The sequence below is a fragment of the Schistocerca americana genome, chromosome 11 (genome assembly GCF_021461395.2).
Source record: "Schistocerca americana isolate TAMUIC-IGC-003095 chromosome 11, iqSchAmer2.1, whole genome shotgun sequence".
Classification (NCBI taxonomy): Eukaryota; Metazoa; Arthropoda; class Insecta; order Orthoptera; family Acrididae; genus Schistocerca; species Schistocerca americana.
This window is the reverse complement of record NC_060129.1, coordinates 122,574,280-122,587,126: the sequence shown is the minus strand read 5'-3', so window position 1 is coordinate 122,587,126 and position 12,847 is coordinate 122,574,280. Positions and strand designations below refer to the sequence as shown.

Sequence of the window (12,847 nt, the reverse complement as noted above, 5' to 3'; positions counted from 1 at the left end):
GTGTCGAAAGAGAAAGATATTCCAATTACAAATGTGATTGCCATGGCTGGTGACAATGTGTCTGTAATGTTGGGAAGCTGTAATTCTGTCATAACAAGACTTAGAAATGTTGTACCAAATCTGATTGTTCTCAACTCTGTATGCCATTCATCTGCTTCAGTTACAAACAAGACATGTCAGAAGCTTCCTAGACCCTGTGAAGAGTTAATAAGGTCCGTGACAAGGAACATACCTGGCAGTACAAAGCGCTGCACTATTTTACAAGAATTTCCAGAACTTTTAGGAGTTGAACGTAAATAGTTCTTTAAATTATCGAGTACGCGATAGCTTATTTTACACGTATGTGTTGTTCGTCTGCTAGAAAACTGGGACGTGTTTTTGCACTACTTCCAGTTACCAACTGTTCAAGATAAAAGTCCGCAGAAACAGAGCTTCGCGAATTTGAAAGTTCGTGTATCACAAGGCGCGTTTACACTGAGCTCAGAACATGTTTTTGTTTGCAACATTGTTCCCTCCACATGTTGGCTACATTATTCGTTGTTCATGTATTCAATGATTACATATTGTCTCTAAAGTATGTTTTAGTTTACTTAGACACTTTTAACGCTCTTTTCCAATTGAGGAAAATATTAATTCACAAGTTTTCAGAAGATTCTTTTGGTCTGTTTATAAAATATTGCTCAGAACTTTCAAAACCCTGGCGTCCTCACTGAAATTCACAAGATTAATAAACTTCCACCGTACCATTATCTCCCATTAGAATCAGAATATTTTGGCCCCAAACAAACTGTCGCTAGGATTTTTGTCGGTATTATTGATTATGTGAGGTCACTTCAGTGTATTGCAGGTTATCAATAAATATTGAGCACGCGCAGGTCCCCGACAGTTGTCTACACTATGCTGTCGGCGTCTAGTTAAAAAACTAGAGTACACTAAGAGTGTACGATAGTAAGTTCCAAAGTATACCCGAAATTCAGTTAGAACATGACTAAAGTAACGCACAACAACGAATTGATGAAGTTAATAACTTGCTACGAATGTGTCATATTTATAATAACTGAAGATGTCAAGATGATGAGTTGCAAAAAAAATAAGCAAGAGATTGAAAATGATTTGGGGCTGCTGGCCTGTAAGGTAGGGGGGCTTCCGAAACTACAAAGAGATTCCTCACTGTACCTGAAGAAATACTTGAACTTCGGACGAGCTCGTTGCATTGCACCAATAGGTTCGGTCAAACATAGTCCGAACCTTACAAAAATTGCCAATTCGGATTTCATTCAATTTGCCACATATAATAAACACATTAGCAAGAACGTTGCTGGGTGTGAAGTACATTCCTTACAAGATGGCCATAGATATGGACATTTATTCAAATTTCCTGAAGCAACTGGAAACAAGTAATTGATATCGGTAAGGACATCGTTCTTATTTTCAGCATTTTCCTGCTGAACAGCTTATTGCGAAATCCAGTACACAGCTGTTACGTCCTGCACTGTTGCTCGACGTCGCCGACAGATGTCAGCTCAAAACGCTGTCGGGAAAACATGGCGATCATTTTATCCCTGTCTCCTGTCGCCGTCTGCAGTTCGTGACTACCTGTAATCCAGTCACATAGTATTTTCAGCCACATTGATTGTGTGTAGTGTGTTAACTTTTAAGAACCCGTTACGAAAAAACAATTTGCGAAACTGTACCACGTTAACCAAAAATTTGACGGTGTATAGAGCTAACTGCCGTTTTCGCCACAGGAGTCTAAAGCTAGCGAAATGAGGGATGCTCAACTACCGGACCTACCGATAGATGGCTCTACCAGCTGATTACTGTCGTCTGTATTGCCCGCCATATTCGAATTTGGCAAGAAGTTTCTTTCGGTCTGTACGGTGTATAAGGAATTAAGGATTATCGAAATGGTGATTTCTTGTTCCGCTTTCAAGCGTACGAAGCGATGGAGTAAGGAAAGTGATTTACCATTTCACAGGTAATAGGACTACCGATACAATACGACAACAATACAGACTTAGTGCGTTTGCTAATTCGATGTTTTTGAACTCTAAAGCACCCAGAGCTGCTAAAGAAGTGGATTACTTCCGTGAAGCGGAAAGATTTTAAACCTACGTCTTGCAGTTTTCTTTGCGGAAACCTTTTCCGGCAAGATGATTACGTAGTGAGCCCTGGAACGTGGAAGAAACGTCTCAGACACGAAGCAGTGCCATCAATTTTTGACTTTCCGACACATTTGATGCCACCAAATAAACAGCCACGACGACATGTTAGGATTTTGAGTGACAACGATGCCTCTCCATTTGAGGTAGCTAATTAATTTCCTTGCTATGTGTGTGATTTTTACTTTTGTGAATTTATTTCGGGCGGACACAAATGGGCTACATAGGCCTAAGCAATGTTGTAATACAGTTCCATAGTTTTGTTTTTAGCGTTCTGTCCTGGAATCCGTTCTTGATTTGCCCTCTGCAGAAGCTACTGATTGCGTGGAGAATTTTGTCAATGAGAATTCTTCCGTGGAAAGCATGTCCCATTTATCCAATGCAGAAGCTGCGAATTGTGTCGAAATCGTTAGTATAAGGATGTTTTCACACCCCCAAAGTTTTCTTATAATATTTTTTCATCAAGCCTTGAGTTATTTCAATCATATATAACGAAATTATTTCTTTATTTCAGAGTGCAGTTGGTTCTCAAGTAATTGATTGTGGTATACAGTCGAAAGTAGAAATGGAAGACAAGGCGACCAAAACTTGCAATTTTTTCTCAGACATTGTGCACGAATTAAAACGTTAACTGAAATGTGAAGTGTGTCCGTGAAAAACTTCGAAGAAGAGAGAAGAAAGTGTTTTCCATGGATGACATCATAAGTTCATTGAAGGAGAAGGGGCATCTTCCTGAGAAGTTACACAACTTCTTCAATCATCAGAAAGGAACACAAGTGGAATTAGTGTGCAATTTAGTGGACAACTCTCTCTCGTCAAAGGGTAATAGATACACAACAAATGTGAAAATGTTTGCAACGACTGTGTACTTTTATTCATCAGCAGCATATGAATACCTGCAAAAATTAATGCCTCTGACCCATAAATCATTGATTTCCAAATGGGTGGCAAGTGTCGACTGTGAAACTGGCTTCTTAAAAGATGTTTTTAAGTACGTTGATTCGAACCCAATCGTAAGGGACCAGTTCAGCGATTCATGTCTAATTGTAGACAGTGTGGCACTTAGGAAGCAAGTAGTTTGGGACCAAGGAACTAAGCAATACACAGGTTTTTTAGAGTTTGCTGGGGAAGTGCCTCAGTCAAAAGAAGTAATAGAGGCATCTGAGGCTCTGGTTTTCATGCTTGTCTCTATTAAAGGCAAATTTATATGCCCGATTGCATATTTCTTTATCAACGGTGTACAGGCAAATAATCAGGCCACACTGGTGAAATCCGCTTTAGAGAGGCTGCATAGTTCTGGCATTAGGGTTTGGTGTGTTACATGTGATGGCTGGAAGGTAAATATAAGCACTTTATGTACACTTGGCTGTACTTTAAATTTTTCCAAGGGTGATTTTAAGAGCTACAATGTTTATTGTATGTTGGACATGTCATATGATGAAGTTTGCCAGAAATGCTCTAGCAGAAGTATCTGCTATTGAGTCTCCAACTGGCATTATTAGATGGCATTTCATTGAGCAATTGAACAAGGTACAACAAGAAGAAGGTATGACATTTGCCAACAAACTATTAGGACAACATATAAGTTATGTAAATAGAAAAATGAATGTTTCATTAGCTCCACAGACTTTGAGTTCTAGTGTGGCAGATAGTATAGAGTTTTTGAGGAGGGTTGTTGATCCAAATATTAAAGGAAGTGAAGCAACAGTAGAATTTTTGTATAATATGGATAGGATTTTTGATATTCTGAACTCCAGAAATCCATTAGGTAAAGGGTATAAGAGCCCCCTGAGACTTGACAACAAATCTTATTGGCTTGGTATTTAAAAAAAAATTAAATTAAAAAAAAATGGTTCAAATGGCTCTGAGCACTATGGAACTTAGCATCTATGATCATCAGTCCCCTAGAACTTAGAACTACTTAAACCTAACTAACCTAAGGACATCACACAACACCCATTCAACACGTTAGTATTTTCAGACACACTGAAAATTATATCAAAAGCTTAAAAATCATTGGTGTTCCATTGCTGCTCCATGCAAGAAATACTTTTGCTTTTGGGATAATTTTCAATATGCAATCAGTAAGGCACATAGCTCTGACAAGTATGCTTCATGTTGAATCTCCTTTGAAGCATTTGCTATCATATAAACTGTCACAAGACCATATAGAGCTTTTTTCTCCCTGCATTCGTCCAGATGTGGTTGGAACAACAATCCAAATGCATACCAGTTCAAATGTGCCATGAGAAAGTTGCTCTTGGGTAACAGTGTCACTGCAATGAATGGGAATTGCTCAAATTTTAATGTGTGTTGTTTGCCACCTGTTTATGATTTTCATGCAAGAAAGCATGTAGTAGAAAGTGATGAAAGTGCTGCAGAAAATGAAGTAGAGGAGTGGTGTGCACTTCTTGACGATAAGATTAAGTTCTCATTTCACAAGTAAAACATACTCTATTATATTGCAGGGTGTGTGTCATTGCGCTTTCAAGGCAGATCACATGCAAAGACTGTCTTCACATACTGAAGCCACCAGTAGTTAAATCTGCATTAGAATGTGATTCTCTCTATGCTTTTCCCAATATGGCCAATAAAAATGCATTTGTAAATTTTGTTAACTGGGGAAAACTGGTTAAAACAAGTGACTGCGTGTACTCTGTTGTAGAATACTCAGAAACTGTTTTAGATGTTTGTGACTGCTGGGGATATGTGACAGAAATATATACAGGCCAAGATTTTGCATTGTGTTAAAAAGAAATTTGTAGATTACCCATTTCCTGCTCTTGGTCATGATTACTGTTATGAAATTAGGATTGAGGACTTACATCAGACTCAGCTTGCTTGTAAGATTGCATCCCTATACTCCTGCATACGCTTAAAAACATGTGGAAAAAAAGCCTGCTGAGAAAATTTTAAACAACAAATCAAGTATAAGGCAGAAGTTAAATAAACTCATATTGTTTAATCATGTATAGTGCTCAAATTGGAAAAATTATGTAATGGGACATTCCATGCAGATGGGTGTGACATTTTGACAGATTTTTTAAAACTATTTTGTCCATAGATTTGTTGTTGTTTGATGATGAACTTCAAAAGATGAATCACATTGAAGTAAAATTAAGTCTTTACATCCTGTGTAGATATCGTAACAAAATTATAATTGTTTATTATATAAGCTTATTTTAAGATGTTTGGTGTTACAAAATATGCACTTGCATTAAAAACGGGTGATTTGTGTAAAATTAATGAAAAAAAAAAAAAATGTTCTGAGACTTATTTGACAGATGGCTTTCAGTGTGAGAAAATATGTCCCTCAATAACTATGTTAACTTGAATGTTTCACTTTAAGAAAACAGTTGTTTTAATACTTCCTATAATGAACACAATGTTCCAGTTGATCATAAGCATTCTTATTACTTTATAACCATTCTAGAATTAGGGGACCTGAGTCAGGCAAAACCTAATTTTCTGAATTTTGTCTTTATTTTGCTAGGATGTCTTTCTATTATATTTTCCTGTGTTGAGGGGGGAGAAGAGAATGCAAAAAATCATATAGAATTATCTTTCTAGCACTACAAAGTGCAGAATACAGTGATTACAGGTACACGTGGAAATCTAGGAAATTTCAGTAATGTTACATGCCTAATTTTCATTAACATTTACCTTAATTATACGGTTACACTTTTTGCTGATTTGAACTGTGTACTACATGTTAAAAAGATTTTGTTTGGTCATAGTAATAAAAGCATTTCATTTTGTTAGTTCATATGTCCCATACGGAACTGAAATTATCGAGTTATGATGACAAAGGAAGGAAATAACATTAAGGAATCTTACTTCACAGAAATTATGTAACAATGGTTACACTTTTTGCTAGTTAACTTTAACATAAACCATTTAGCTTTCCATTAAGAGTGAAAGCAGTTGCACAAGTCACGTAAAGAACAAAGTTTCCCATAGGAAACTAAAGTATTTTACGTTTGAGTTATTGCAGACCCAAAGTATTGTGATCTTCATATTTCTATTTAAAAAAGTTTGTAACTCAAATTCACAGACATTCTGGAATCTGTACATACATGCGTGTAGCAAGGTACTTTTCATGTGCCATGTGGAACCTTTAATTTTCTGGTTTAAATATAATTTATTTCATGAATTACCTTTAATACCAGCACTGCCTGAATGCATTATTTACCATTTAGAAGAAGAAATATTAGTGTACAGAATAACAAACCTCATGAAAAATGTGAGAGATTGTTCTGTACAGAACTTGGAATGGCTCTTTATCAATAGCAGGTAAAAAAGAAGGCTTCTATTAAATGTTCAAAGAAACCAGTCAGTACCTATTAATTCGCCATAGAGGTGATACAGTAGTAAAACAATTTACTTTTTTCAGAATTTCTGCTAAGTATTAAAAGTGTGAAGACCTATTCAATTAGTATTTGCTTTACCAATAACCTGTAGTACAAGCATACGTATAAGCAGATAATTATGGGAGTCAAGAGTTATGTTAAAATTAAAGATACTGACTGTTATTACTTGCTCACAAAGCATTGTAGTTGCTGTACAGTTTATGCTGTATGTGGTGTACCCAATGTGATTCCTGGAGGACATAATATTCTGTTATCCCATGGGAGTGCACTGGTACCACACCTATTGAAAGTACGTTTTGTTGTGGAATAGTTGTATCAGATGTCTGTACCAGAAAACAAATCTCCACTGTGACACCCTTATGTTCTTGGTATGCTATTAGCTATTATTACAGGAATACTCTTCACATGGAGGAAGAAGCATAGTGAAATTTTCTTTTTCATCATTTCCAACATTGTACACAACTTTCTTGCACTTTTATGTTATCACATTTTTTCCCTTGATAATTGAAAAGAGAGAGGGGGAAAAAAAATTTAAGCGAGCCTTCATAACTGAAAACTCTACTTGCATCATTTGTTATTTTCAAAATGTTACTCTCTTTCCAAATACTGTCCTATTTCTTCAAACCAATTTTGAATTTCTCAGGTTATTACATATTATTTACTGTACATTGTCCACCAATACTTCTGTTATTACCAGATAGTTTGTAATGTGGCACTACCTTTGTGTCACTGGTATTGGCTAGTGTACTTTTGCAGATAAGAAAATCGACTGGACTAGATTGTCCTGTCAGTATATGACAAATTCAGACAATATGGAACTTCTTACACTAAATTTGCAATATAATGTCACCCTTGTCTCACACAGATTGTAGCATCCATTGGGGTGCCTGTCTGGCCAGCTTCTGCAGCTTTCACTTTCAGGTTTGTTTTTTGCTTGGGCCATATACTGACAACCAGTCATTCCAGTGATTGACACCATGTCAAAGACTGGAGCCAAGATTCACAGAAATAGAAGTCTATGGTTGTAATTCAAAGTGTAATTAATTTTGCTCACTGACATGTTTTGAATTCAATTTTAAAATTGTTTGGGTGTCAGACTGGAAAATTACAGTTTTAAGACACCCCAACCTTAAAATTAACAGCTGTGATCGAGGTTATTTTCAACAAGTTCATTCACTTCCTACATCATCATGGATCAGTCCAATATAATATTATTACTAGACTTAACTTCCAAATGATACAAGTCAAGCATTTGAGAGGAGCCTTAACGTTGGGCTTTGTGTTTATCTCATTTAAATGTATTTCTTGTCTCGTATCAAAGACTGTAGCACTGTTAAAAACTGGTGCTTCTACCATATCACTCAGTTTAAATACACCGTGTCATGTACAGGCGTTAATAAAATCATGGCATTTAAGTTACTGATCAAAGAGAGTGCCAAATTCGTAAGTGCATGTTGCAATTACAGTGTCAGCATATATGCAGATCGGTAATGCATCACTTCAGATAAAGAAAAAATAACGATTTTTTCTGTTTATACGTAAGTAATACTTTAATAGTTCAGTTGTAATTTCTGTTGTCAGTAAAGATACCCCTCAGCACACGATGTCAACTTTTTTTCAAGAGACGTCTTCACTGTTGTCCACACTTGATTTTCCGAATTATACCAGTAGTTAAAAGCTTCGGCAAGTAAGGTAATTTGTTGACCTCCATTGAATCTTAAATAGTGTTTTAAAACGGGCAAATAAGTAAAGCACTCATAAAATAGTAAACAATTTATAGGTCAGCTTGTCAAACTTTCAAAACACACTCGAATTTAGGAATTTCATAGCAGAACTGTCACTGTTTTTTCTCGCTAGATTAGAAACACTTCATTATGTTGATGTGTAGATATCTAGAACATCCAATATAAAATACTTATGAGGGCGCAGAACGAAAAACATTTTCATCCGTGTTTTGACACTTCGTTTTTTTGCCAAATTCAGATATGGCGGACACTTAATGATATAATCTCTTGGCGGCACGCGCTAGAGCCATCTATCGGTAGGTCCGGTAGTTGAGCATCCCTCATTTCGCTAGTTTTAGACGCCTGTGTCGCTTATTAAAAGATTATTGTGTGGTGTACAGTTAGAAAATCAAGATGTGAGTGATCTAGTAAGTGTCTCTTGACCATTGACTCCGCTTTTTTCTTTTTCTTATTAAACGTAGTTAGGTTTAATATTTGCGTGGTAATATGAGTGAGCAAAATGTACAAGTGCGGCAAAAAAATACTCTGCGGTTAACAAGTCGATTTACAGGGGAAAGAAAAATGGTTTGTATTCGTGTTTGTGACATGCAGCGGATGCTGCCTTAATACAGTGCGACGTTAAAGACTTACGACGTACAATGACTGGAACAGCTAGGTGAGTATCCCAGTTGTAAATAACGTTGTATCGGATTTACCGGTATTATTAAAATGATTCACAAAACTGCGTTGTTTGATGTACTTGGAATCATAATATGAAATTCAGTAACAGAATTTATAAATTGAAGTTCATATAAGTTCAGTATGTCTTGTATAGCCTCAGTTTTGTTTCTGTAGAAATCTTCTTATGCGCGAATGTTTCATAGTTCTGTGCTCGGGAAAGTATGAGTCTATATAGTGCACAACGTGAGTGATGAGTGTGCACTTTTTCGCCACACGTTGTGTAGTTGACATCTGTGATGCTCTTATTGTTTAGGTAGTTCGCGTCTCTTGTTTACAATATTGCTCGAAGTTGTGTTTGTGGAGGCTTAAATCGTGTTGGTGCGCAGAACTATATAAGTGCAGTAGAGATTATGCGCATCCGCCTGTACCATAACTTCACTTGTGATGTTTTTTGTTTAATCTGAATTCTGTTGTCTCTTAATTCTAGCGTAGCCCGAGTTCTGGAGTCAACAGAAGCGTTCGATTCCACCCGTCTGCTTTGACTCGTGACGTATGGATGTTGTGGTGAGATTAGATTAGTTTTTCGTTCCATAGATCCGTGCTGAGGCGATTCTCGTGATGTGGAACATGTCAAATTTTTTTAAAGCTGAAATAACAATACTAATAGTATGAGTATATACGATACATCATTTGTTTCTGTTAAAAATTCGTCAGTCAAGTAGAAGGAGTTGCTAACACTCGAATTGCAAATACAGGTTTGTTAAGGTGTTTCTGCAGCTCTGTGGTGTGCTCCTCCCAACTGAATTTCATAAAAGTTGTAATCCCAGGAACTTAAGACTGTCAACCTCTTCTATCTGCTCTCCTTCATGTGGTGTGTGACATTATGGCACAGAGTTTGCTTTGAGTTGGTTATGTTTGTAGATGTCATGTTGTTTGATTGTGCCTGGTGGTGGTGGTGGTGTGTGTTATGTGGCGTATTAGGTTCATTGGAGGTTTGGTGTTGGAGGAGGGGAGTTGTTGGCAATGTTCATGACCTAAGGATTGAAATTGTTTTCAGTGAGTTATCAGTTTTTTTGTGTTCCGTTTATGTGTTCATGTTTTCGATAGGTTTTATTGGTTTGCTGTTTGTGGTGTGGTAAGTCGTTTAATTTATTGTGTGGATTCACGTTTTAGGTATGAATATGACGGTAAAGTGAAATAGCACCATGTTGTGGGCAGAGATGGGAGAGGATATGTTGTTCTCGATTAAGTTCCTGCAGGTGTTTGGATTAATAGCGGAATTTGCGAAGTGTGGTGTTTTGCCGAGAGAATATGCGGTTGGGGAAAGTTCCGGCTTCTCGGACCGCGGACGTGTACATGTCCTGGTGTCGGAAGGACAATGTTTGGAACTCCTTTAGATGCGGTACCTGGTTCGAGAAATCTAGGTTGGGTGTGAGAGATTGTTTTCATGACGTACTATTTTTGTTATAGGTCCTCTACTAGTTTTTGTGTGTATGTGACTGTAGTGAGTCAGAGGATGGTGTTAGATTGGTTTTCTTTTTGTAGGGCAGTGTGTTCTGAGTATGTCAGTATAAGAGTAAGTTGGGTGAGCTGGGGTTCGTGTTTGAGATAGATGAGTCACAGTCTGGGAAGAGGGAAGTATGGGAGAGGTACATTTCTGGTTGGTTTGTGGGTGTGGGGAGGTTGTTATTTTGTGGGATGGGTATGCCGATTATGTTTTCAGGGTTTTGCAGGGGCGCACTAAGAGGGACTTGAAGGGTTAATTAAAGAGTATATTGAGGAGGGGAGTACTGTAGTTTCAGATGCTTTTTCGTCATACAGGGGTTTGGAGAAGAGGGCTTTTGATCATTTAGTTGTAAACCATAGTTTAGAGTTTAAAAATTGCAAAACTGGTGCATGTGCTAATGCAATGGAGGTTTTTTTTTTTGGGGGGGGGGGGGGGGGTTGGTGGTTAAATCAGTTATAAGGCTCTTCTAACCTGCCATCTCATTTAGATGAGTATTGGTGTTGGAATTGTGTCCCTGGGCATTATTGTATTTTTCATGTTTTTCTGAGGGCTGTGGGTAAGGTGTACTGGCTGAGGGTGGGTGGTTGAGGGCGTATGGTATGTGGGGGCAGATTGTGGGTAATGGTTGTGGATTTGGGTGGGTGGGGGGATTGTTTTATGATTATGTTGGAGAGGACCTTTTTTGTTAGTTGTTTTTGAGTTGTAATGCGTGAGTATGTTTAGTTTATTTTGTGGTTTTTGTTGCTGATTTTTTTTTTTTAGGTGTGTGAGATGTTTGGGGGGGGGGGGGGGGGGCTTGGGGTTGGTAGGGTTGGGTTTTTTTTTTCCATGGCCAACAAAATGTGCAGTGCCAGAATTGGTTGGTGGTAAGTAGCAGATTTCTGGGGTGTGTTGTTCGTGAGTTATGATGTTTTGTGTGTTTATGGTGTATTGATTGTTTTTAATTTCTGTGGGGAAGTTTGATTTTAAGATTTTCGAGGTGCTGTGGGTTTGGTTTTATTTATCACAGTTGCAGGTGTTTGTTTTTTGGTATCATCGGCTGTGGTTGACCTATGTAGGTCAAGGGAAATGTTTGATTCCAGTTTTTGTCACCTGAGAATGAAGCCAATGAGTATGTCGTGGCAAAAATTATTATGGGCACAAAATTTAAAGTTTGTTGCTGTAAGAGTAATTTACTTGCCAAGAACTATCACTAATTGTCTGTGAAGTTTTTTGGAATGTCTCACTTTGGATTTTATAGAAGCATTGTCATGAAGTATTGTCGTCTGGCATTATCATGTGAGGGCAATTCTAGGTATTTGCATGACATCTTGTTGTTGCAGCTTGTGGTCATTAGAGTAAATGCTAAAAGTTCATATATAGAGCACATTAGAAGCCAACATTGTGCGAGCTAAAGATCATGGAGGCAATAAACTTTTGTACTTCTGTACATTGTACCAAGCAGTAGTTGGCAGAAGTAAAATGTTGAGGAACTATGACGCACTGCAAGAAACAATACATATTTATACATGATACTATAGATTGAACTTATAGTTGTTCGTATGTAGGTAACAAATTATTCAATAAAATACCACTATTTGTCTAAGTATTTACTGAGCATGCTTATAAACATAATGTGCTTGGCTCATTGCCTGCCCCTTCTGCAGTGTGAAGGGAAAATGATTAAATGTAATTCCAGTGCTTAACCTACTCCTCTTTTACATAGGGTAATGTAACATTTATTGACATTATCTGTTGGTGTAATGGCACCATTTGCCCTAATGACTTAGTAATAAGGTTATTACTGTTAACTTACCCTTCAGGTATGCCACATGGAGCACTTAACTAAACAAACTTCGTTCTCAGCTAGAGTTTGATGCAAGCTATCGAACTGTTCACATTCCACTGCCTCACGGAACCACCCACTGTAACTGTTTTGAAGCCATAGTTGCTTACACCATTCTCCCGGAGGTGGACGTGGGGATGTGTTTGGGAGAGGAGTGAAACAGTCTGTCAGAACTAGTCATACAGCAGTAAATAAAAATTGTTGGGTGCTTGCTTTGCGACTGCCAAGTAACTCTCGTGGTTTTTTATTGGATGCTGTATCTAATTTGTTCACTTGCATTATAAAAATAAAATCTTTAATCAGTGTCTACTATGTTGGTTACACATTTACCATTTGCATTGGTAGCTTGCTAGTTACTTCCATGTTATGCATGGTGTAGTCACATTGTGATATGGATTATGTCAGCTGAACAGCAGATTGCATGGCAGAAGTCCAGTGACACTGTACCTGTCTCTTACTTTGCATGCTGCAGTTCATACTAGTGCAATGAATGATGGACAGTGAGCATGACAAACAATGAGTGGAACTGTCACATTCCAACCAAACATCAGCCTCGGGCATTGCCACAGGTCAGTTTG

General features: G+C 37.6%; 1 protein-coding gene across 1 annotated transcript in view; it reads left to right on the top strand.

The window, feature by feature from the left end:
* The first annotated feature begins 8,429 nt into the window (after positions 1-8,429).
* Positions 8,430-12,847, top strand: part of LOC124554014 — a 64,659-nt gene continuing 60,241 nt past the window's right edge. Inside the window, exon 1 of the transcript XR_006968205.1 lies at positions 8,430-8,932. The gene's annotated coding sequence lies outside the window, so the exon portion shown is untranslated. The remainder of the gene's footprint in view (positions 8,933-12,847) is intronic.